This window comes from Mirounga angustirostris, unplaced genomic scaffold, assembly GCF_029215605.1.
Source record: "Mirounga angustirostris isolate CCGP_5_RB_7025 unplaced genomic scaffold, mMirAng1.0.hap1 SCAF_8, whole genome shotgun sequence".
In the NCBI taxonomy this organism is placed as follows: domain Eukaryota; kingdom Metazoa; phylum Chordata; class Mammalia; order Carnivora; family Phocidae; genus Mirounga; species Mirounga angustirostris.
The window spans coordinates 115,140,119-115,161,391 of NW_026991716.1; the positions used below are offsets into that span (position 1 = coordinate 115,140,119).

The 21,273-nt window shown below is 39.8% G+C and overlaps 1 protein-coding gene and 1 long non-coding RNA gene across 7 annotated transcripts in view; one reads left to right on the top strand and one right to left on the bottom strand.

The window, feature by feature from the left end:
* The window catches only part of LOC123836630 (uncharacterized), a 38,872-nt gene extending 32,697 nt beyond the window's left edge, over positions 1 to 6,175 (bottom strand). The window contains exons 1-2 of one of the 2 annotated variants that reach the window (XR_010413763.1): positions 6,067 to 6,175; positions 4,071 to 4,166 (exon numbers count right to left, since the gene is read on the bottom strand). This is a non-coding gene — a long non-coding RNA (uncharacterized LOC123836630). Of the gene's footprint in view, positions 1 to 4,070; positions 4,167 to 5,132; positions 5,219 to 6,066 lie in introns of those variants that run through there. The other variant, XR_006789011.3, reaches the window with a different exon arrangement.
* Positions 6,021 to 21,273, top strand: part of EYA4 (EYA transcriptional coactivator and phosphatase 4) — a 267,602-nt gene continuing 252,349 nt past the window's right edge. For all 5 annotated transcript variants that reach the window (XM_045865570.3, XM_045865574.3, XM_045865575.3 and 2 more), the window contains exon 1: positions 6,021 to 6,144. The gene's annotated coding sequence lies outside the window, so the exon portion shown is untranslated. The remainder of the gene's footprint in view (positions 6,145 to 21,273) is intronic.

Below are 21,273 nucleotides of genomic sequence, written 5' to 3' on the forward strand. Positions count from 1 at the left end.
TAGAAACTAGAGAAGTCCAATCGAGGGATAAACACAGAATCATGGAAGTTGAAAGAGGAGAAGGCTACTGGATAGCAGAAGGCTGTTGATAATACCTAATGCTTCCCGGAAGTCAAAAGTGATGAAGAAATGACCATTTGAATGACCACTGATGATTTTAAAGAGAGCAGTCTCTGTAAAGAAAAGAGAACGAAGTCAGGTTTCTAGGATTTAACAGGGTGCAGAAGTAGATGCACTGAGGGTTGACCACTTATTTTGAGATGGTTGGTGTCAGAATAAAAGAATCAAGTGAATAGGAAAGTCATTTTAATGTGTGTTAGGGGTGGGGGTGAGAATATACAGCTAAAATTAAAAAAAAAAATGTATAAAGCCATGGTTTCTAAACCTTTGTGCTCTAGGACATACTGAAAAGAATGGACATTAGAAAGCTTCCTTTAAATTTTCAGTTATATTAAAATGTTTTCATTAAAAAATATTCAGTCTAAATGGGTATCTGCAATATAGCAGTCTTCCTAACTTTGAGATTTTATAAAATAAATAGGTAATGGAGTTAACCATGCCAAATACATTACCTTAAAATTGTCAAATTGATTTATTTGCCCTTCATAATTTGGGCACTTCAGAATTATCATCAGTGGACTTTGGGGACTTTGGAATTGTAATCAGTGGATTTCTTTTATAAGTAGATGAACATCATAAGTATATATAATAAAGAGTTGTATTAAAAAGGAGGTTAGATCTTTTTTTTTTTAAAGATTTTATTTATTTATTTGACAGAGACAGAGACAGCAGGAACACAAGCAGGGGGAGTGGGAGAGGAAGAAGCAGGCTCCCCATGGAAAAGGGAGCCTGATGTGGGGCTCGATCCCAGGACCCTGGGATCATGCCCTGAGCCAAAGGCAGACACTTAACAACTGAGCCACTCAGGCACCCAGATCTTTCCTTATTTGAAATGTAGTTATAAGCCCCTGAAATCAAAAGGACAACCAAGCGATATTGTTCATATATTGACTCCTATTATCATTTAGAACTATGCATTCGGAGTACTTCCAGACTGTTGCAATATGCCAGAAGAAACTCTGCTGAAGCGAAAATAGAGAAAAAAGTTACATGAAGTTTGTGAGAGTAGGTAAAGTAGCATGAGTTGGTGGGAGTTTGCATTGAAGCCAAAACATAAGGCCACAGAAGAAAAAGAAAAAAAAAGGACTCATTCTAGTATGCTAATGAGACCACACCTGGAACAATGCGCTCAATGTGGGATCCGTCACACAAAAATGAACATCTAGGAAACTGGAAATAGTTCAGAGACAAGCAATAAGAATGATTAAGGGCTTGGAGAGACTGAGCTGAAACAAGATTAAAAGGCCTTACATTTGTTTAACGTGGCTCACAGATGACTAAAAGTGGGCATGATATCTGTTTATAAACATCTGAAGGTTGGGTGTAAACATGAAAGATAGAGTAGAATTGCATAATATGGTACTAAAAGGATTTAACTTGAGAAAAAATTTCAAGAGAGAATTTAAAAGTAAATATAATGAAGCTGTCTCCCAGAGAGTGTGCATTTATTTCTTTTTCTTTAGAGACTCTGCCAAGAATGAGGAAGTTTAGTAGAGAGCCCAGCAGAAGAGAATGACCCAACAGGTCCCCTGCAGATCCGATTTCTTCACTTTCATAAACCAGTAGAAACCTTTTTAAGCTTGATCTGTTTGCACAAAATTACTCAGAATATGTGTTTATTTGCAGATTTTAGTAAATCAGCAGCATAGCCCTTTAGATTCCTGGGCAATTGTGTCTTATCCTCATTGGTTCCCGTAATCTGTCATGGGTAGAGTAGTTGAGTAAAACAGTGTTAAACTTAGTTCCTATGGGTTCTGGCTTCTGAAAGGCCATTCTCCCAAAGCTCAAAGGGTTTCCTTAGAATTTGCTAAGAAACAATTGAATGACTTTTTTTTTTTTTTTTTAAAGAACTGCGTATACTTCCAGCTGGAGTTCCAAGGTCCACCAATGGAGTAACTCAAAAGATTTATTTTGTGATTATTTCTATAAGCATCCAGTCTTCTGTTTTCTTTTGTTGGTGAATGTAGTGTCTTATTAAAATTTTTTAGCCTGAAATTTGTTCTTACTAAAGTGATGGAATGGTCTTCCCCTAAGGTTGCTTTTAAATGAAATTAAAATAAAAATTACCTTTTGGATTATGAGCTCCTAGAGGGCTTTGTTTTTTAATTTGTCTTCTATAAAACCCAATGCCCAGTAGTATCATGCACACATGAAAAATAAACAAATAGTAAGTAGATGACAGCTGCAGAAGCATCCGGCCCTGGAGGGGTTGGCTAAAGGAATTGCTAATAAGGGAATCTTTGATTTCCACCGATTTTCAGTATAAAGTCACATTATTTTTTGCTCCCCAAAACATCTCTTTTCTCCAATTAAGTTGGACAGTTATCGATATTCTGATGACCGTATTCGTGTCATGTAGGGTTTGTTAGTGTTTCTGAATCACTTCCAGAATTTTCCAGCAGATTTCAGAATTTCCCCACCTGTCTTTTCAAGCTCTTTGACCCTCTCTCATTGTTTTACTTTTTCCTCTCCCCTTCATTGCCTTGTAGAACTTTGTTGCAGTACCAGACTGGGCCAATAGATGCTGCCACTTCACGAGGTTAACAGTTGGAATATTTCTTTCTCAGAGGTTAAGGCCTAAGATGAAGTGTTAAGGGGGCAGATGGAAGGGGAGGGTAATGGGTAACTGGTATAGTCTCTCTAGAGAGTAATTTGGTTTCTAATTGTGTGCTTATGAATTCTTCGAATTTTACAAGTAAGATACTAAGAAAAACAATAAACAATAAATTAATTTTAAAAAGATACTTCAACTTCAGATACAAGTATATTTTAGGCAAGGAAATCAATAGTTGAATAAAAACAATTTTAAAGGTAACACCTCAAAGCATCTTGGACTCAACATCATTTCTCTACAGTAAAGGAAAGGAAAGGCTTGAAAATGTGTTTTGGAGAGCCTGAGGGACATAAGGAATGTAATTCTTTAAACCAGTGTTTCTCAGACTGGTGTGTGAAATAATTTTAGGTGGCATAGAATAAATAATTTTACATAATACAGATTCATTTGCAAGGTTATTTTCTATTTATGGTAAATTATATTGATTTTCCATTTATGATGATAAGTTTCTTTTGTCAGATAAGCTTATAATACAAATAGTTTAAAGGAAAATATTAAGTTAAAATACTACAGATGATCTAGCAATAATTATAAAAGCGGTATTCAATAGATATGATGGAAATAATGCTTATTTAAACAAGCAATATATTTTGCCTATGGAACCTCAAAATTCTTTATTTCCTATGCTCAATTTCTTATTTCAAACTTGGACTGAAATATGACATTTTATATCACTCTTGTTAGTGTCCATGTAATCTATGTACATTTAAGACTAGATGGACTCAAAGATAGTAATAAAAAGTTGAATACTGTGATATAATTAATTCTGGTTTTTTAAAATAACTTCTATAAATACATTCTTATGAAGATGTATAAAAATATCACATTGGAGCAAAGTAAATTGAAAGCAAGGTCAGTCTTGCTGAAAATCTGATTTTAGAAGGGTGTAAAAAAACCATGCTAAAAAGTTATTTGTATGAACAGTATGCTAGCATATGAAATTCTGCTGTATCCAAATTGGGCATCTCCCCACCTTTATTTAGAGGTCACACTAACAATGTTTCATGCCAAAATGAAATTCAAAAATCGTGGTCATATGAGGAGAGTATTAAATTCAGCATTTGCACTTACTTTTTACGTATTTGATACAGTCATTGAAATGCATACACTGTACTAAAAATATTTGCTATTTTTCTGACTACTCTATTAATAATAATAGCATCACAGTGGCTAACAGTGGTCTTTGGGGTTGCACAGAGGCTGCTTTGAATTTTAGGTCTGCCGTTTACTAGGACGCTGCTAAAAAGTCTGAGCCCTTAATTTTCTCACCTGTAAAATGGGGGAAAATAAGATCTGCAAAGTTAATTAAGTCTTCCCATTGATATTTCTGTCTTACTTGTATATTAACTGACATCCTCTTCAGGCCACGATATGCTTCAGATCATGCTCCAAATCCTTTTTGCACCAAATCCACCACCAGAACCCTTTCCACCTGGAGAAGCAGAAAAAGGAACATGGTGCCTGGCAGGTCTAGGCCTTCAAAATAAACCTGCAGGCAAGATCGACACCCAGTGAGTGGGGAGAGTGGCAGTGAGTGCCTTTATCAGTTTAAATTTACAACCTCACCTTTTCCATTGCCTGTTCGTAATTGTGGACAATGCCCCACTACTTAAAAAATAAGCTGTAATTACAAGAATTCAACTGGTTTTTGCTTTTGAACCTGACAGTCTTGATGTCAGTTGCAAAAGACCAAGCTGAAATAAAGGGGGAAATATTTTTCCGAAATTTTTACAGAAAATAATTTAAGTTGACAAAACATGAAAGCTAAATTTTCTTTGAATAGGAGTAAATTCTACTGGGTACCTTGTAATCTCTCCCACCACATCTAAGGTGATGTGGGGAGCTGCTTGTTGAATCATAGGCTTTGTGCTTAGAGACCACTGGGTTCTCTTCGGTGAAGTTACTTAGGTTTCTTTGGGCCTAGTCTCCTTATCTCTTGCAAGGGCTTAAATAACCACCATACGATAACCACCTTAGAGTTGTGAAAATTAAACGAACATACACCTACCAGAAGGGACCGGTATAATGACTGACAGTAAATTCTCAATAAATTAAAACACTTAAAATCGATGTGACAATTAAAGATGCTCCTAAAATAGACAATAGGTTTCAGGGAGAGGTGATTAAACGGATGCAAAATTTATGTGTTGTTTATGGTCTACTTTGGCGCAGCCTCTGGTTGTGACATACACATATGTTCGTATAGAATATTAAATTCTCTGTGGGTGCATAATGCATGCGCAGAAGGCTTAGGCATGAAATGTCACTTCAGCAATGTGCCTGGGGAAGCTCTGACGCTGCCTGACCTTTGGGCGTCTGGAAGGGATGCCTATACCTGTGCCCAGCGCTGGAAGGGGCCCAGGCCCTTCCCAGCAAAGCCTACCCCCAGACTGCTTACTCGTTCCTAGCATACATCTTCACGCAAAAGGGTATTTCGTCCCTTCCGACTGGCGTGGGTTGGTTTTTCTTTTACGTCGTTGCAAGTAGGCCAAGTCCCTTCTGTCTTCTCCCTTGGGGTAAGTGGAAAGGAATCCGGCAGGGGGCCCGAAATGGCCTACACCCGGGGACTGGGTAGCGGCGGAGTGGCAGGCAACTCCTGAGCTGCCCCGCAGAAGCAGGTGGGGGACAGACAGCGGTTCCCTCGTCCGGGGAGAGGAGTGCGGTCGCGGGTCCCTCCCCTCAATCGCGGGTGGCAGCGGCCGGCGCCAGGCCCGTGGGGGGCGGGGTGGGGGCGGCGCGGAGGGCGCGGACATTCCTGCGGCGCCACCAGGGACTCCGAGGGTCCCAAGCGGCCCCCACGCGGGACCGCGAACGATGACAACAGGCAGTCAGCGAGGTCGAATAAAAAGGAGTTGGTCCCTGCGCGCCGCCCGCCCCGGGGCTCCCCGGCGGCTTCCAGGGGCCGCGGACGCCGGCGGCGGCGTCCCCCGCCCCCAACCCCGCGCGCAAGTGCAAGGCTGCCCGCGGCGCGGCGCACGCTCGGCCGCTCCCGGCTTCCGCGCAAAACTTCGAGCCTGTCCACGTGAAGTTGTCGCTCCCGTTCAGGGGGGGAAAGAGCTTGGCTTGGAAAAGCGGGGCAGAGGCGACAGCGGTGGCGGTGCGCGCGCTCTCTTTTTCTTTTCTTCCACTTTTCCCCCACCCCTGCCTTAGTCCAGAGTTTTGGCTTCTCTCCTTTCCTCCTCCCCCTCGGAGCCGGCTTCTCCCCCCGCCCCGTTTCTCCCCCACTAGTGTACGCTATTTGTTGGGGGGGTGGCCGAAGGGGATGTCCTGTTTTCACCAGAGGCACAACGCGAAGGGGAAACTCCGACACTGGAAGGAACGAGAGTAAATACCTAAATACAGAGGCACGGGTCCGCGGCTGGGACAGACACTTGAACTTCAGATCCCGAGGCAGGCCGGGCTGCGGGGAGGTGAGTGCCCCTTCTCCTCGTCCCCGCCCGCAGGGTCCGGATTGCGGGGAGCCTGTGAACTCTGTCCGGGGCAGTGCGCGCGGCTCTGCCGGGGGCGCGGAGCCCCGGGGACTGGGGACGTACGGCGGGACGGGGTGTGGGCGCCGATTCCCAGCAGGCGCGCGGAGGCGGAGTGCAGCACGCCCGCCCGAGGCCCAGGCCGCCGGGGCTGCAGTGGTGCCTTCTGCCCGGGAGGACACCCCGCGCCCCGAGGGTCTTCTCCAAGCCTGCGGGGCTGCTGCAGGGCCGCGGCGGGACGCGGAGCGCCGCTCCCTACCTGTATTCCCCACCTCCCCCCAGGCTCCCGTACATCCTTCCAGTGATATTTATTACTGCGACTACCCCCTAGATAAGCCTGACACAGGGATGCTGACCCGGTCCGGTGGAGGACCCAGGCTCCTGGCATTTTCACGATGCTGCATGCGTGTGTACGTTCACTGCATGTGCCCTAATCTCGAGGCACGAACCGGCCTTTTAAACTGCGGCCATCCCACTTTAATAGTTTTTATGCGGCGTGGACCGAATGTTTCCTGCAGCTTGCCAGGGTCCGTGAAATTAGAGGCGCCTTGTCAGAGGAGTCGCGTTCATTGGCTCGGGACGCGGATGCCATGGAGGGATTATAACTTCTCCAAACGAAGGGACCTGGCTGCGGAGAGCAGGTTTTCTCTCGTTTCAAAGATTGCTGGGTCTGGGCTGGTTGAGGCGCTGGAAACGGCTGTTTTCGCGTGGTTAAGCGGGATTCGGAAGAAGACCGAGTGTGTGCTTGTTTTATTTTGCGCCACGCAGCAGCCAGAACTTTTCGTTTAGTAACACTTTAAAGATGTCTCTTTCTTTGTAAGCATGATTTGAATAGCTTGGAACTGTAAGGAAATTTGCGGACCGCGTCCCGTGGCAGGGCGGTAGCGAAACCCCAAAGCGATCAATCCCTCGTTGGGGTGGCAGTGTCTGTCCTCCCCGCCACCTCTCCCTCCTTCCCTTGAAGGCTAGTGGGGTTTGTGCTCCGGGCGAGTGGGTGTGGGGGGTGGGGGGGAGGGTAGTGTTTGGAGACAGTCTCTTCTCCCCGCGCTCCCCGCTCCTCTCTCCCCAGCACTCCAGAGCGGGCAGTCATTCATGAATCCTTAACCTGAGGGCAGTGGAGGAAGGTGCAGGTCCCTGGCCCTTTCTGCCAAGGTGCAGGATAGCGACGGGGCGTGTGTTTTGGTTTCAGAGCAGTTCCACGTGGAGCATCTCCGTGTGCGTGTGTGTGTGTTGTGTACTTGATCTGTAAGGAGGTAACAGGAGTCTCGTGTTCAAACCCAGTGGGCCTTTGGCCATTAATTTGCTTTCCTGGCTGTCATTACAGACACTTCCAAAATCTGATACCTAAGAGAACCAACAGGTTAGGTTTCACACTAAGAGCTCATACTTAACAGTTTTCTTTCTCCCTTACCCCTTTTGGCTTGGCACCCTGGGATCAACGTAATTGATGTAGCGAAACATACCTTCTCGAATATGGCATTTTGTTGCTCTTCTCAGCGGCCGCGTTTTGCACCCTCCTGCGTTTGTCGGTTTCTGTGCGCGCTCCTTCGGGACTTGGGTGGGAGTCTTAGGAGTGTTTAACAACCGCGGGCTCCCCTTTAGCAGCTTCTGAAGTTTCATTTACACATAGGTGGCTGGCAGTATTGAAAGTCAATGATGGTGTTTTGTTGGTCGGGTTGTTTTTGTTTTTATTTTTAAAACCCCGTCAGGACAAGGATCGTACTTGATAACCTTTCCTGGGCAGAACTTGGTTTTAAGCAGAAATGTTTCCTTTCCTTCTTCTTCTTCTTCTTTTATAATGTTTCTGGCCAGCTTGTAGCTGAAGAACCAAGAACGAGGAAAGGGGGCGGGGAGAGAATCCTAAAACAAAATATTTGATACGTGGTGTGGTGCGTTTTAGGAGACTGCCCTCAAAGGCATTTATTTGTGTGTGTGTTTTTCAAATAACATTATCCTAAGAAATAAGTAGCAGTAGTAACAAGAGACAGACTGTTTTGTGTGGAGCTAGACTGCCAGAATCTGATTTTTTATGGCAACAATACCAAAGGCAGATATAACCGCATCCATTTTTATTGTTATTATAAACCATAAAAATAGTTTGTTCCACCCGATTAAAAGTTGTAAGTCATTCAGAGTTAAACCAATTTTTAGAAATGACTGTACAAGAAAGAAAATTAAAACTTTTGACAGTTACAACTTTGAAACTAATATAGTTAGATTATTTGTAAACTGTCTTTTTTTTTTTTTTAATTGCTAGGGACATATTTTTGTCTTTCATAACAAGTGAAGGTTTAAAATCATGTGGTTTTCAAAAGCCTGTTTTCCTTTGTCAATTACCTGACAAGAGTACCCTTCAACATTTTAAGGCCATCATAGAAGTTGTTTCACAATTATAATGGAAATAAAAAGATTTACTTATTTTTATTAGGAAGTATTTAATTCATTGGATATTAGAAACAATTTCTCTTATACAAAATGGAAAGCTTTATGTATATATTCATAGATAATATTGAAATCATGTGTTCAAATTTAAAAATTAAAAAGTAAACCCTAAGATTTGTATAAGAAAAAATTGGTTCAGGAACAATCATTATTCTTATTAGGAAATACAGATGCTGCATTCTAGAGGATTTGTAGAAGCTAGCTGGAAAAAAAAAAAAATTGCCTTTGCATAAAAGTTTCTTTTTAGAAGGGAGGCTGGCAGATGAGTAGTTTGTCATTTTGCTGTAATTTATTTTTTCTTCCAAAAAATCTCTTTGAATTAGAAAAAAGAGAAAGCTCAGTTTTCCATTTCTAAGAGTTTCCTTTTTATTTATGTTGTGATTTGGGGTGTAAATAAATTTTACATACCCACGGGAAATAGAGTGTCCAGTTTCATGTTTTCAATCTCTGTTGCAAGCTCTAAATGACTGATGCCATGTCTAAAAATATATTTATGTGGCTTGGTATTTCATTTAAAAAAGTCTATGCATTGAAATTAATTTATCCAGGACTTTTAGAAAAGTAGAATGGCAGAAAAGCCATAACTATTGTTATGAAGATTTAGGATGTTGGAAAATTCACATTCTAACTTTCAAATAATAAAATTAAATTTACCCAATGAAACCTCACATTTTTATAGAGAATCCAAGAAGAGGGGAGATAATCCTTTTTAAGACTTAGTGAAGTGTTAAGTAATTTAAGAGCATGGGTATTTATTATGTTTTTTCATTATCTTTTTTTTTTTCCCTTTAGGTAAATGCAGGAACACTGAACATTCAGTAAAAACAGGCCCCCTTTATAAGGACTTTATTCACATAGTTCTGTATTGCAGCTGCTGATCATATTTCACGGAGCTGTTAAAGCACTTAAAACCTAAAATTAGGTACTGTCTGGTTGTAAATATTTCAGATCACTCATTTAAGAAACAAACAGAAAAGCGTAGTATCAAAAGCAGAAGTTGTTTTGAATCTTTTCATTGAAGAACTGAACAAACCTCTATCAAACACCTTATTTTTTCAGTGAGAATATAATCACGACAGTTTCTTTTCTAAATGAATATTATTTTTACACATTCTAAGCTCTTACAATGTGTCTTCCTATGGAGTATCTTAAACTAATTGTATTCAGAAATGTAGCTGGGGGATTTTATTACAATGGTTACTAGGTGCATGAAATCAACACGAGAACGAATGGATGACATTGCAATGTACCTGCTTCTCTGGTGAATTTTCCCCAGTGAACTAAGAAATGACACGATCTTTCAGGCATTTGTTGTAGAGATGGATGAGATGCAGCAGTGTATTTAATTGCAGTATGTGTAATGCTGCATTCAGTTAGATGTGTTTTAACACGGGGGGCACTGAATATTCATTAAATTGTACATGGAGCCAAACTTGGCATCATTTAGTTTGAACTTGAGTGGAAGAAAATAAACAAGAATCACATATTCAAGCACAGTACAAGCGATTTTGATTGCTTTTAAGAGGTTTGAAGACTTTGTAAACATTACTGTCACCTAATATTGCTCTTGGTACTACACATTAGTATATGCCTTGGTGATACACCATTTTACTCTTGAACTTTGTGATTCTTTCGTGTATCCAGCTATGTTTCTACTAGTAGAGAGGTACTGAAAATGAATGCCACTATCCTTACTGCCCTAACTCCTTTGCTGTCTTTCAGAAAAAGAGATGAAATGGATTATTTTAAAAATAGAAAGCATTTTGAGTTATCAATACCACATTTTTATGGTGGTTTAAAATAGTTTCAGAGAGTGCACCTCTGAGTCTCACGGTAACCTTTTCTGTCATTGAAAGGTGCTAATTGATCTTAGGTCACTGACATAATAGTATGGTTTGATATTTGAAACCTTTCAGCATTGGCCTGGCCCTTTTCTCACCCTGAGATTTCAGTCCATGGCTGATGAATAACACCATATTAAAATGTCAGGAATTCTAATTTTTTTCTTCATATGAAACATTTTAAGAGGACATGCTCATATTTTTAAAACTTTTATTTATATACAATAAGTACATTTATTTTGGTGTACTTTGGGGCCATGGGATAAAGACCTATATTATCATGTTAGGATTTTTTTTTTTTAAAGATTTTATTTATTTATTTGACACAGAGAGAGAGAGGGAGAGAGAGAGAGCGTGCACAAGTAGGCAGAGCGGCAGGCAGAGGGAGAGGGAGAAGCAGGCTCCCCGCTGAGCAGAGAACCCCATTTGGGGTTGATCCCAGGACCCTGGGATTCATGACCTGAGCCAAAGGCAGATGCTTAACCGACTGAGCCATCCATGCACCCCATGGATTTTTTTAAATATTATTTTTTCACAGGTAGATATTTTTATATTGAAAGTTTGATTGCTGTCATCACATTGGAATACTTTCAAAGTGAAGTTGCATTAAACCAATATTGAAGGGGTGCCTCGGTCAGGTCATGATCCCAGGGTCCTGGAATCGAGCCCAACATTGGGCTCCCTGCTCAGGGAGGAGCCTGCTTCTCCCTCTCTCTCTGCCTGTCTGTCCCCCCTGCTTATGTTCTCTCTCGGTCAAATAAATAAAATCTTTAAAAAAAAAAAAACCCCACCAAAACCCCCCAAATTGAGTAGCCATCTTGAGATTTTACACCGAAAGCATTTTTTAAGTATGTTCATATCTCAAAGTATATTTTTAAATAGAAATTGTCAGATCTGTTTTTATACAGATGTAATTTTTATGTCCGTGTAAGTCATCACCATTCTTGTCATCAGTCATTGCCATCATCAATCATTATCATCATCATAACATCCCAGCTGACATTTCCTGAGGCTTTACTTTATGCGAAACACCTGAAGGTGTTTATGTGGATTAGCTCATTTTATCTTTTCAACTATGCCATAAATGCGTTACTTTTAGCATTCCCATTTTACAGGTGAGGAAACTGAGACCAGTTATGCAGTGGAGTGGAGCCAGGATTCCAACTCTGTAGTCTGACCTCAGAGTCCTTATCCTTAACGGTTGCTCTAGGCAGTTGCTCCCACCAGCCAGATACGAGTTCATTGGAGGTGCTCTCTGAACATTTCCTTTTTCTATTATTGGTTATGTATTTATTTCTAAGGATATTAGAAAGATACGTTAAATTTCACATTAAACCTATAATGTCACAGATAATATATATATATATATTTTTAAAGATTTTATTTATTTATTTGACAGAGAGAGACACAGCGAGAGAGGGAACACAAGCAGGGGGAGCAGGAGAGGGAGAAGCAGGCTTCCCGCCAAGCAGGGAGCCCGATGCGGGGCTCGATCCCAGGACCCTGGGATCACGACCTGAGCCGAAGGCAGATGCTTAACAACTGAGCCACCCAGGCGCCCCCACAGATAATATTGTTTAAGAAAAGTCCAAAAAGAAGTATTGAAGTAAAACAAATTAAATTTTAGAAAGCGCCTATTTAAAGAAGCAGATGAAGTAACAGTGAGTAAATGCTTGGCTAAAATAGCCAAAATCATGAAGGTTGGTGGCAAATGACTGAATTTGGAGAAACTGTTACTTTAGAATGCTTCCCAAATGTCAGGAACTTATGACTAGATCTTTTTAATATTTCACATATACGTAGAATTTTCCTTTGTTTTTCAGGCCTTATCTATTGGTTAGATGCTATGGATTTTACAGGGTTTTGGTTGCTGTTGTTACTTTTGCTGTTGTTTTAAGCCTGAATGCTGGGTATGACTCTCAAATCTACGCATTTATGTTGAACCAACTAATAAGGACTGCATACTGCATTTCTAGAGGCAAGTTTAAATTATAACGGGGTCACCCATATTTTGGAAACACTTTCAGTTTGCATGGATATCCTTTCAGACTTTACATCTTTAAGGTTTTCTCTAGGTGAACACTTTTGTTTTGCTGCCGATCATCTGTTTTATAACTTGAATGTATTTTTTTTCACTGAAACAGTGGTTTTCATTTTTAATTTATTTATGTATTGAGCCACAGACCCCTTTATCCAAGTGAAAACTGACACTGTGCCCACTGGAGAAATATTCACTGTTCTGAGTGAAGCAGAACATGGGTGGCCCGTGAATCACTCACCAACACTGTCCTCCAGCCATTGCTGGCTCCCAAAGTGTCTGTAAGGGACTTCTAGTGTGCGAAAATCACTGCAAAAGGGTCCTCGGAGGAGGGGGTCCATTCACAGTACCTGCTGTAGTATGTTAGCCTGCCCTTCGCTAAAAAACAAAACAAAACAACTCTCAGCTACCATAAACTATCTCCAGAGTAATATGTGGGCCAAAGGTACGTCTGCTCACCCTAGTATTACTTGAATATTCTTATTAACCAATCTGCAACTTTATTTCAATTTAGTACTTAGAAAATAAAAGTGATCAGTATGTTTCCTACATAGAGGTACAGGTCTGAATGAGGCCCACCACATTTTTTACATGTAAAGCTTTGTTTTATGAGAGTATCTTTTTTCCCTTTAAAGACTTTATGAAGGAACATCAGCAGTGGCCTAAATGGACATGACCTTGGATTTTCATATAATTTTTTTGCTGCTGTTTCTATGATTCTTTCCTCTTTTCTTTCTAAAATGAAAGGGGCGTTTCTAGTGAAGGCACCAATTAAATCATAAAAATTTACATTCATATGCCATTAAGTTTAATTCTACTCACAAAAGCAATAGCATTCGATTTGGAATTCTATCCTTAATCAAGTAGGTGTACCACATACTGGGAGAGCTTATTCTCCAGAAGGTCATGTACACAATTCACAGACCCTGCATATACCCCGTGGACTGATCTATTCATTACAGTTTACCTCTGGCTCTGAACTCCCCAATGTTCAAGGATTTGAAAAGACCTAAATGTTCTGACTCAGAGATTGAATACTTCTAAACCTAATGTGTCCAAGGTGTTGAAAAGTGGTGATGACTTGGGGAGTCAACAGGTCTCTGAATTGGCTAATGCTTTTCACTTAAAAGTTTATATCTAAATGCAGATGTATATTCATGTATGATTATGACTCAGGTAACGCTAGCCGAATTTAATCACAAGTGGGTGAGTCATTTTCAGATTCCCATTGGCAGGTTTTCTGTAATCTCAAACTTTGCTTCTAGTAGGTAATTTAAGAATGCAAATCTCAAAAATTCTGTCACGAACAGCAACACTATTAAATTTTTTACATTAACTTTCAGGTGTTCAGATGAGGCTACTGTTTTATTTTTCTTAGTTGACCCAAGAAGTTTAATGTAGGTCCGTTTTGTCTCCTTAATCATTGTCTTTAGATTTTCCAGGCTTCATTTGTGAAAAGACCTAGCAAAATTCTGGGTACACATACATGGTTTTTCAGTGCTTTTTCTTATTCAGTGTTGCTAAAGACGTGCAAAATTTAGAGTGAGATGAATAGGTTTTCACTTCTCTGTGTTAATTTTGAGGACTTTGGGGCTCTTAGTCTCTTAACAATAAGTTTTACTTTTTCTTTGCATATACCATTCACAAGGAATGGTTAACAATAGTAAGTGAATTAACCATGATAACCAAGATCGCAGGTTTAATTCTCAGGTTATCACATTAGCTTTGGGTGGACGTGTGTCCTATACATACTAGGTCATATTGTCTTTGGTTTAGTTCTGAGGGACCACCCTGGACTATGCTGGAACTGTCTCCAAAACTCTCCTCCCCATCCCAGGAATGTTCAATCACATTATTCACAATTTTTATCAGGTCCCTCCTTGACTTAAAATTCTTCAAAAAATGTTCTCTTGCCTCTAGGACAATTCCAGAATTTTTAGCAGGGAGCACAGGGCCTTCTGTGCTGAGAACCTTGCCCAGGTTGCCATTCTCATCTGTCACCACTGGGTCACAAGAATCTCTAGCCGTATGGATAAGTACAAATAAGTACACCCTCATCATTTCCACCACATTTCTTTGTGCATGGGATTCTTTCTACCTGTCAGACATCTCTTCTGCCCCTGAAACTTTCTTTGACTTCTTTTACAAGACTGCAGTCATAAAATGTCACCTCTACTAGTAAGTTCATCTGTCCTCTGGAGGCTGAGTTGGATGTTTCTTTCCTTTTTGCTGCCAAAGCACCCAGTTTCTACCTTCAGCACAGTACTTGCCACATTGACGTGTAATAGATTATGTGAATTTAAATCCTGCTCTAGACTGAGAATTTACAGACATGATTACTGGCATTTGTCATCTCCATATCTTCAGTGAGTAGGGGTGAGTAGGTTTCTGTTGAGTGAATGAATAAAGAAAATGGGGACGAGGACACTGATGGTGGCCCTGGACATCCTCTGCCATGAGATTGGGAACAGCAGGGATAGCTGTGACCATTAGACTGCAGGACAGCCTTGAGAACAACCTCGGGGATTTTTGTATTAACTCAGTAGAATTACAGCTCTGAATCTAGGCCCAGCTTATATGTATGTGTATATGTATGTAGAAATGTATTTATTTCCCATATGACCATTGAGAAGTCAGTGATCCAGTGGATAAGCCAAGTATCCTGAAGATCTCTGAAGATACGAGTATTTCATAGCACTTGAAATCTAAGGGACCTGATTCTTTTTTATAGCATAGTGGTTAAGTACAAAGAATATGGAGCCAGGCTGCTTGTGTTCAAACCCCAGCTCTGACACTAGACTCTGTAATGATAAGCATGTTACTTAGACTGATTTTGTTTCAGTTTTCTCATATATAATAGAACATACTTTATGAGGCTCTTTTTAGAATTCAATAAGTAAATATATGTGAAGTATTTAGAAGAGTGTCTGATATGAGTATTAGCTAGTATGATTATAATTGTTAGTCTCTATTAGTTTACCGAAAATGTTCACAGATTTTTAGAGCTGGAAGTCATTTTTTGAGGCCATAGACTGGGGACTATAAACTGAGTCTCCAGTGATCCAAGTACAAATTTGGCTTTCTTGGGTGATCTTGGGAAATCTGAGGCTGTATTTGGAACCCTAAGTGAAGACATTAGAGGTGCTCTAAACTCAGCTTTGGCCATTTATGTTGCATAGAATTTCTTTTAACAAATACTTCCCCATGCAATAATCTAGAATTTTTTTAAGGCTTTGATTTATGGGGTTCCTCAACTTCCCTCAGCAATTTTAAGCACATTCTATAATGGTACTCTTATTTTATAATCCTTGGTTGCTTTTCTCAGCCTGAAGGTACCAATTATAAGAATTTGTATACTTTTCAATTGACAGTGGGCTTGATGAACTTAATGTAAACTTAATAAGATAACTTTAAATATTGCTATGATTCTTATCTCTGCAGAGACAATAGGGGGTTATAAGCTCCTCTGTTTCTAGAATTTATCACTCAGTCCTTGGATTCAGATGTAATGACTGTATAGCAGAGTGGGACTGAGGGAGGAAAGGAAGTTAATATAATTGTTAAGGTCCTGTTTTTATGACTTACCTGGAACTGCCAGATGCACCTGTAATAAAAAATACTATACTAATATTGATGCTGTGCTTGAATCCCGCAGTATATATAGACCAGTGTTTCCCAACAGTTGATACACAGTGTTATATTAGTTTTAGGTGTTTTCAAGCTCTTATTATTGATATTTTGGGCTCAATATTTCTTTTTTTAAAAGATTTGATCTATATATTTGAGAGAGAGTGCGAGAGAGAGCATGAGAGTGAGGGGGAGGGGCTGAGGGAGAGGGACAAGCAGACTCCCCACTGAGCAGGGAGCCCCATGTGGGGCTCTGCTCCATCCCAAGACCCCAGATCATGACCTGAGCAGAAAGCAGATACTTAACTGACTGAACCACCCAGGCGCCCTGGGCTCAGTAATTCTCTGTTGGGCTGTGTGTGTGTGTGGCTGTCTGGTGTATTGTAGAGTGCGAGGTAGCATCCCTAGTTTGCACCTACTAGATGCCAGTAGCACCCTCCCACGAGGAATGACTGTCTCCAGACATCGCCAGACATCCTCTGGAAGCAAAACTGCCCCCAGTTGAGAACCCATGACCAAAGTAGATCTTAAGATCACTTGAGAGAGTCCAAAGATTCCCAGGCATCTGCATGAGGGAATTGTTCTATTTTCAGTCAAGTGTGAAGAATCTTCATACCTTCCTCCTAAGTTTAAATACAAAATCAAACAACTCTCATTGGTCTCTATTGATAGATAAACTTTACATAGAGGGGATTTACAGATAAGCTTCACACAGATTGACTATTTTCAGCATATTTTTTCTCCAAGGGAGAGCAGAATACCTAGGAAAGTATATAGGAAGTAGGTATTTGTTTGACTCACCTTAGTATCTATTTTTTCTATTTTTTTACTGTTATTTATTAGTAGATACTTTTGATTCATTTTTAATAATGACAATTACTTATTTTTCCATAGACAAATAATTCAGTAATAAGAAACTTTTATTTGTAGTCTGTAGTGTCAGAAAAAGTAAAGTTACCTATAATCACAACTGCCTAAGATTAAAATACTTAATAAAATCATTTGTTCATTCATGATAAGAAATTTTCAGATGAAATATGTCTTAGCTTTCAGTGTGTACCACAATTTCAGGATCTTGAGTCCAATAACAGTGGTACAATCTGAAGAAAATACAAATGAGAATATTGCATGAAAGCACTCCTGTGATGAATTGCCAAATCCAAACTTAGGTTCTAATTCTTGAGGTTTAATTTTGATAGCCATTTTATCTACGACTTGATCTGTAGTTGATTGTTAAGTAAATGTGACTGGTCTGAGCACCATCTCTGACCTCTGCCTAGTTTAGGCCTATATGAAAGATGTTTGAAGATTACCTGTAGGAACAAAATGGGAACACATAACGTTAACATACAGTGGGAGAGGGTAACTTTACCTACATGAGTTTTGGGTTGAATGTGAAAGTTATTTTGAAGTATTAAATAATTAGTATTATAAATATATGCTTGTACTAATACTCATGAGGTCTAAACAGTATATAACTTTTGTCATCTCATTAGGAATTGCAAAGATACTTGAAACTCCACTCCTACACATTGTCTGATTAATGGTTTTACTTTAGTTATATTAGGCAGGCAGTCATGTTACCTGGAAGCAGTCAGCTGACCTAGAGATTTCATATCATTTACTGGTTGATGCTCAAGCAAGCAGGGCAGAGGTACTTAAAAACATACTCTGTCTATGTGTCTGTCTCTTTCTCTCATGCCTCTCCTTTGGTTTATGCTTTAATTTTGGAAATGTACTTTTTTTTATTATTATTTATTTGACAGAGAGACACAGCGAGAGAGGGAACACAAGCAGGGGGAGTGGGAGAGGGAGAAGCAGGCTCCCCGCAGAGCAGGGAGCCCGATGTGGGACTCGATCCCAGGACCCTGGGATCATGACCTGAGCCGAAGGCAGTCGCTTAACCGACTGAGCCACCCAGGTGCCCGGAAATGTACTTTTAAGAGGGGAAAGTGGCTACAAATGTAGCCTATTGTATGTGATCAAAATGTCTTTCTGTTTTCTAAGAGGAAATGAACCTTGCACAACTACACGTTAGCAGAGAGATGAAGGTTCTGGGCAACCCCGTGACAGATGGGGGCCATTCCAGGGAAGTTGTGGGGGGGTTGCAAGTCAGGAGCTTACATCATGAGTTTTCAGACCATGGAGGAGAGTTCTGCTCCGTGCATTGACAAGAAGTCCAAAGAAGGCATAGCAAAACTCAAGTCCATCCAGACACTTTATGCCTGATATTGAACAGGAAGCCTGTTCATTGGAGAATAGCCAGCAAACCAGAGGTTCTGGGGTTTTTCCAAAGGAACACTTCTTGGGTTCATAAATTAGCGAATTGCCCTCCTCTAAGAATTCAGGTCACATATCTACTTTCTCAGGTTGATTCTTTGTATAGTGGATCTTAATGTAAGACTTAGCTATTTTTATGAATACTCTGTGTTATAAAACACAATTAGGCACTTCCTTTTTTTCTCCCTGGGATACTCTCACCACCTTTGTCTTCCACTGCTCCAGCTCCCTTAACCTATTTGCTTCTTACTCTTTTGCTGCTTACCTGGACAAAAAATCTACTTAAACCTTTCAAGGCTTAGCTCAGATGTCACCTCCTCTGGGAAGCCTTCCCTAAGGCTCAGGCAGAATTCATTCTTTTCTCTCTGTAATACCATAGCACCTTTTTGGGGCTCTTAATATAAAAGCACATTGTGCTCAGGCTAATTATATGTGAATCTGTCTTCTAGAGAGACTTGAACTCACTGAGGGTAGAGATCCTATCTTTCCCCCTCTGTACTCCAGTGCTTGGGCATATTGATGGAAATTCACTAACTGCTCTATTCCATGCATGTCTTCAAAGGACACACATCCAAAGCCAGATAACTACAAAGAAAATCCTGTTTACAGTTTGGAAACTGATTCTCTTTTCCTTATGGTCACAGAAGCAAGTTTATTGATTATTTTTTATTCTAACTTACTTAAAGGTTCATTTGTACTAAGATATTCTTGATTTTCTAGAAGAAGAAAAGATATTTCCAGCATGAACTGGCATTTTGAATAACCAAATTAAAAAGACAGATTCTAGTCGAGGTTTATAGTCTTTGTACTTCTACTTTTCTCCTGAAACAAACTTTGGCCGCTCTGGTTGCTTTCTGCGGAGACACACTTCATGTTATTTAGAAGAATTTTTAACCCTCAGAATTACGGATTTCATCTGAGAGGAAGCATGTTCTGTATTTGTTTATGTCAATGTTTCAAAATATGGGGGCCAGAAATCCCAGATGTGTCTGTTAAAGTATGTGTGGCCTTTTGGTGAGAGAAATTAGGTCTTTTTTCAGGCACAATTGAGGAAGGAAAATTTTTTGTTTAGTTTTTAGTGGTTTGTTTTTAGGCATTTTCCACAAAAAGATGAGCAAGACCCTTCAAAACCACCAACTTGCTTGTTTAGGGGGAAGAAAAAAACCCTCCGGTGTCCAAAAATAACATTAAATTAAAATTATTGTTTCCAATAGTTTCAAAAATTGTGGTTTTATTTCCTTGTATGAGTCACTTCTGAATGCAGTATGTAATTGCACTACATCATGAGGAAACATATTTGCTCTGTAGTTTAGTAGGTCACATTATTTATCAGAGAATCAGATCAGAAGAGAAATTTACCTTAAGTCTTCATTTTGCAGCTGGGGGCTGGATTAGAGACGTTAAGTGATGTATTCAAAAGGAAGCGAAAAAGAAGACGTTCTGGAGACACCCTAGCGCTCCCAACTCTCCGTCTTTGTTGCCTTTACTTTCCTTTGTGTGTGTCTGACAAGGAGTGGCAAATACAGGAATCAGACTACCTCTGTGTGCGTCCAGGCCCTGCTGCCGTTCCTCGTTCCTCCGCAGTGTAACCTTGGGGCACTTATTGACTGAACTGCCGTAGGCCACAGCTCCAGGGTGTGGACACAGGGAGTAATAATTATGCTTGCCTCTTGCCTCGTGGAATTGTAAGGAATAACTCAGTTCGTGCAGGAAAGACACTGAAAATGCTCAGAATATATTTTAAATTGATTTCTTTGAATAACCTGCTGAGTGTATTTAATATTCAAAAAAGAAGCCTTCATGCTGCTGAAGCAAGATTTTTTTAATCAATTTTTTTTAAAGAAAAGGTAATCCATACGTTGTGTAACATATTAAAACAGATATGATAGAAATTAACCTGAGGGGAATGACTGGAAGAGGGAAGGAGAGAGGCTTCTGGAATGCTGGTTAATAGCCTTTATCTTGGTCTGATTGATGACGTGGGGGGTGCTTATTTCATATTTGTCAGCTGTCTACTTTTGATTTGTGTATGTGTGTATGTTTTACAGTAATAAAAAGATAAAAAACACAGATTTATTTTAAGTAAAAAGTGGATGTCCCTCACTTTATTCATTTTGTCCATATTCCACAAATCAGAGTTAATCATTATACTTTAGTGCGCTTCCTTTCAGACTCTTGTTTTTGTGCATGTGTAAATGTAAGAACTATGTGAGGTTGTAATTTATTTTTATTTTACATTTGTTTTTATTTTGATATGCTGTATCTTAAATACTTTCCCACATGAGTACATATCATTTTGGATAATCCTATTTAATTTATACCTGTGTTTTATAATTTAACTGTTCCCTTCTTGGTATATATTTAGGTTGCTTGCAGTTTTTTACTATTACAAGGAGTGTTGCAGTGATGATTTTTATATAACTCTCTCTATATTTATCCAAAATTCCTGTACGTAATACTTTAGACATAGCATTAATAGGTGAAAGAATATGTGTATATTGCATAGATGGTGCCAAAATATTTTTTCACAAAAGTTGTAACACCTTGCATCCCTGTGATGATGCTTGCATGTTTCTCATAAAAGCCAAGTGCAAAATTTTATGCTCAATTGAACATGAGAAGTATTTGTGCTCTGATTCATAAGAAGGCTTATGGTAAAATTCCTTGAGACTCATACACTAATTGGAAGAGTTCACTGATGAAAACAAATAATTTATTAACCCCATATATATCAAATCTATGTTATATATGGTTAATATCTCAGTTAGAACTGAATTATAAGAATAATTATTATATATGTTCGTAGTTCTTAAACTAATTGGTAGGAAGGATAAAAACAGTATA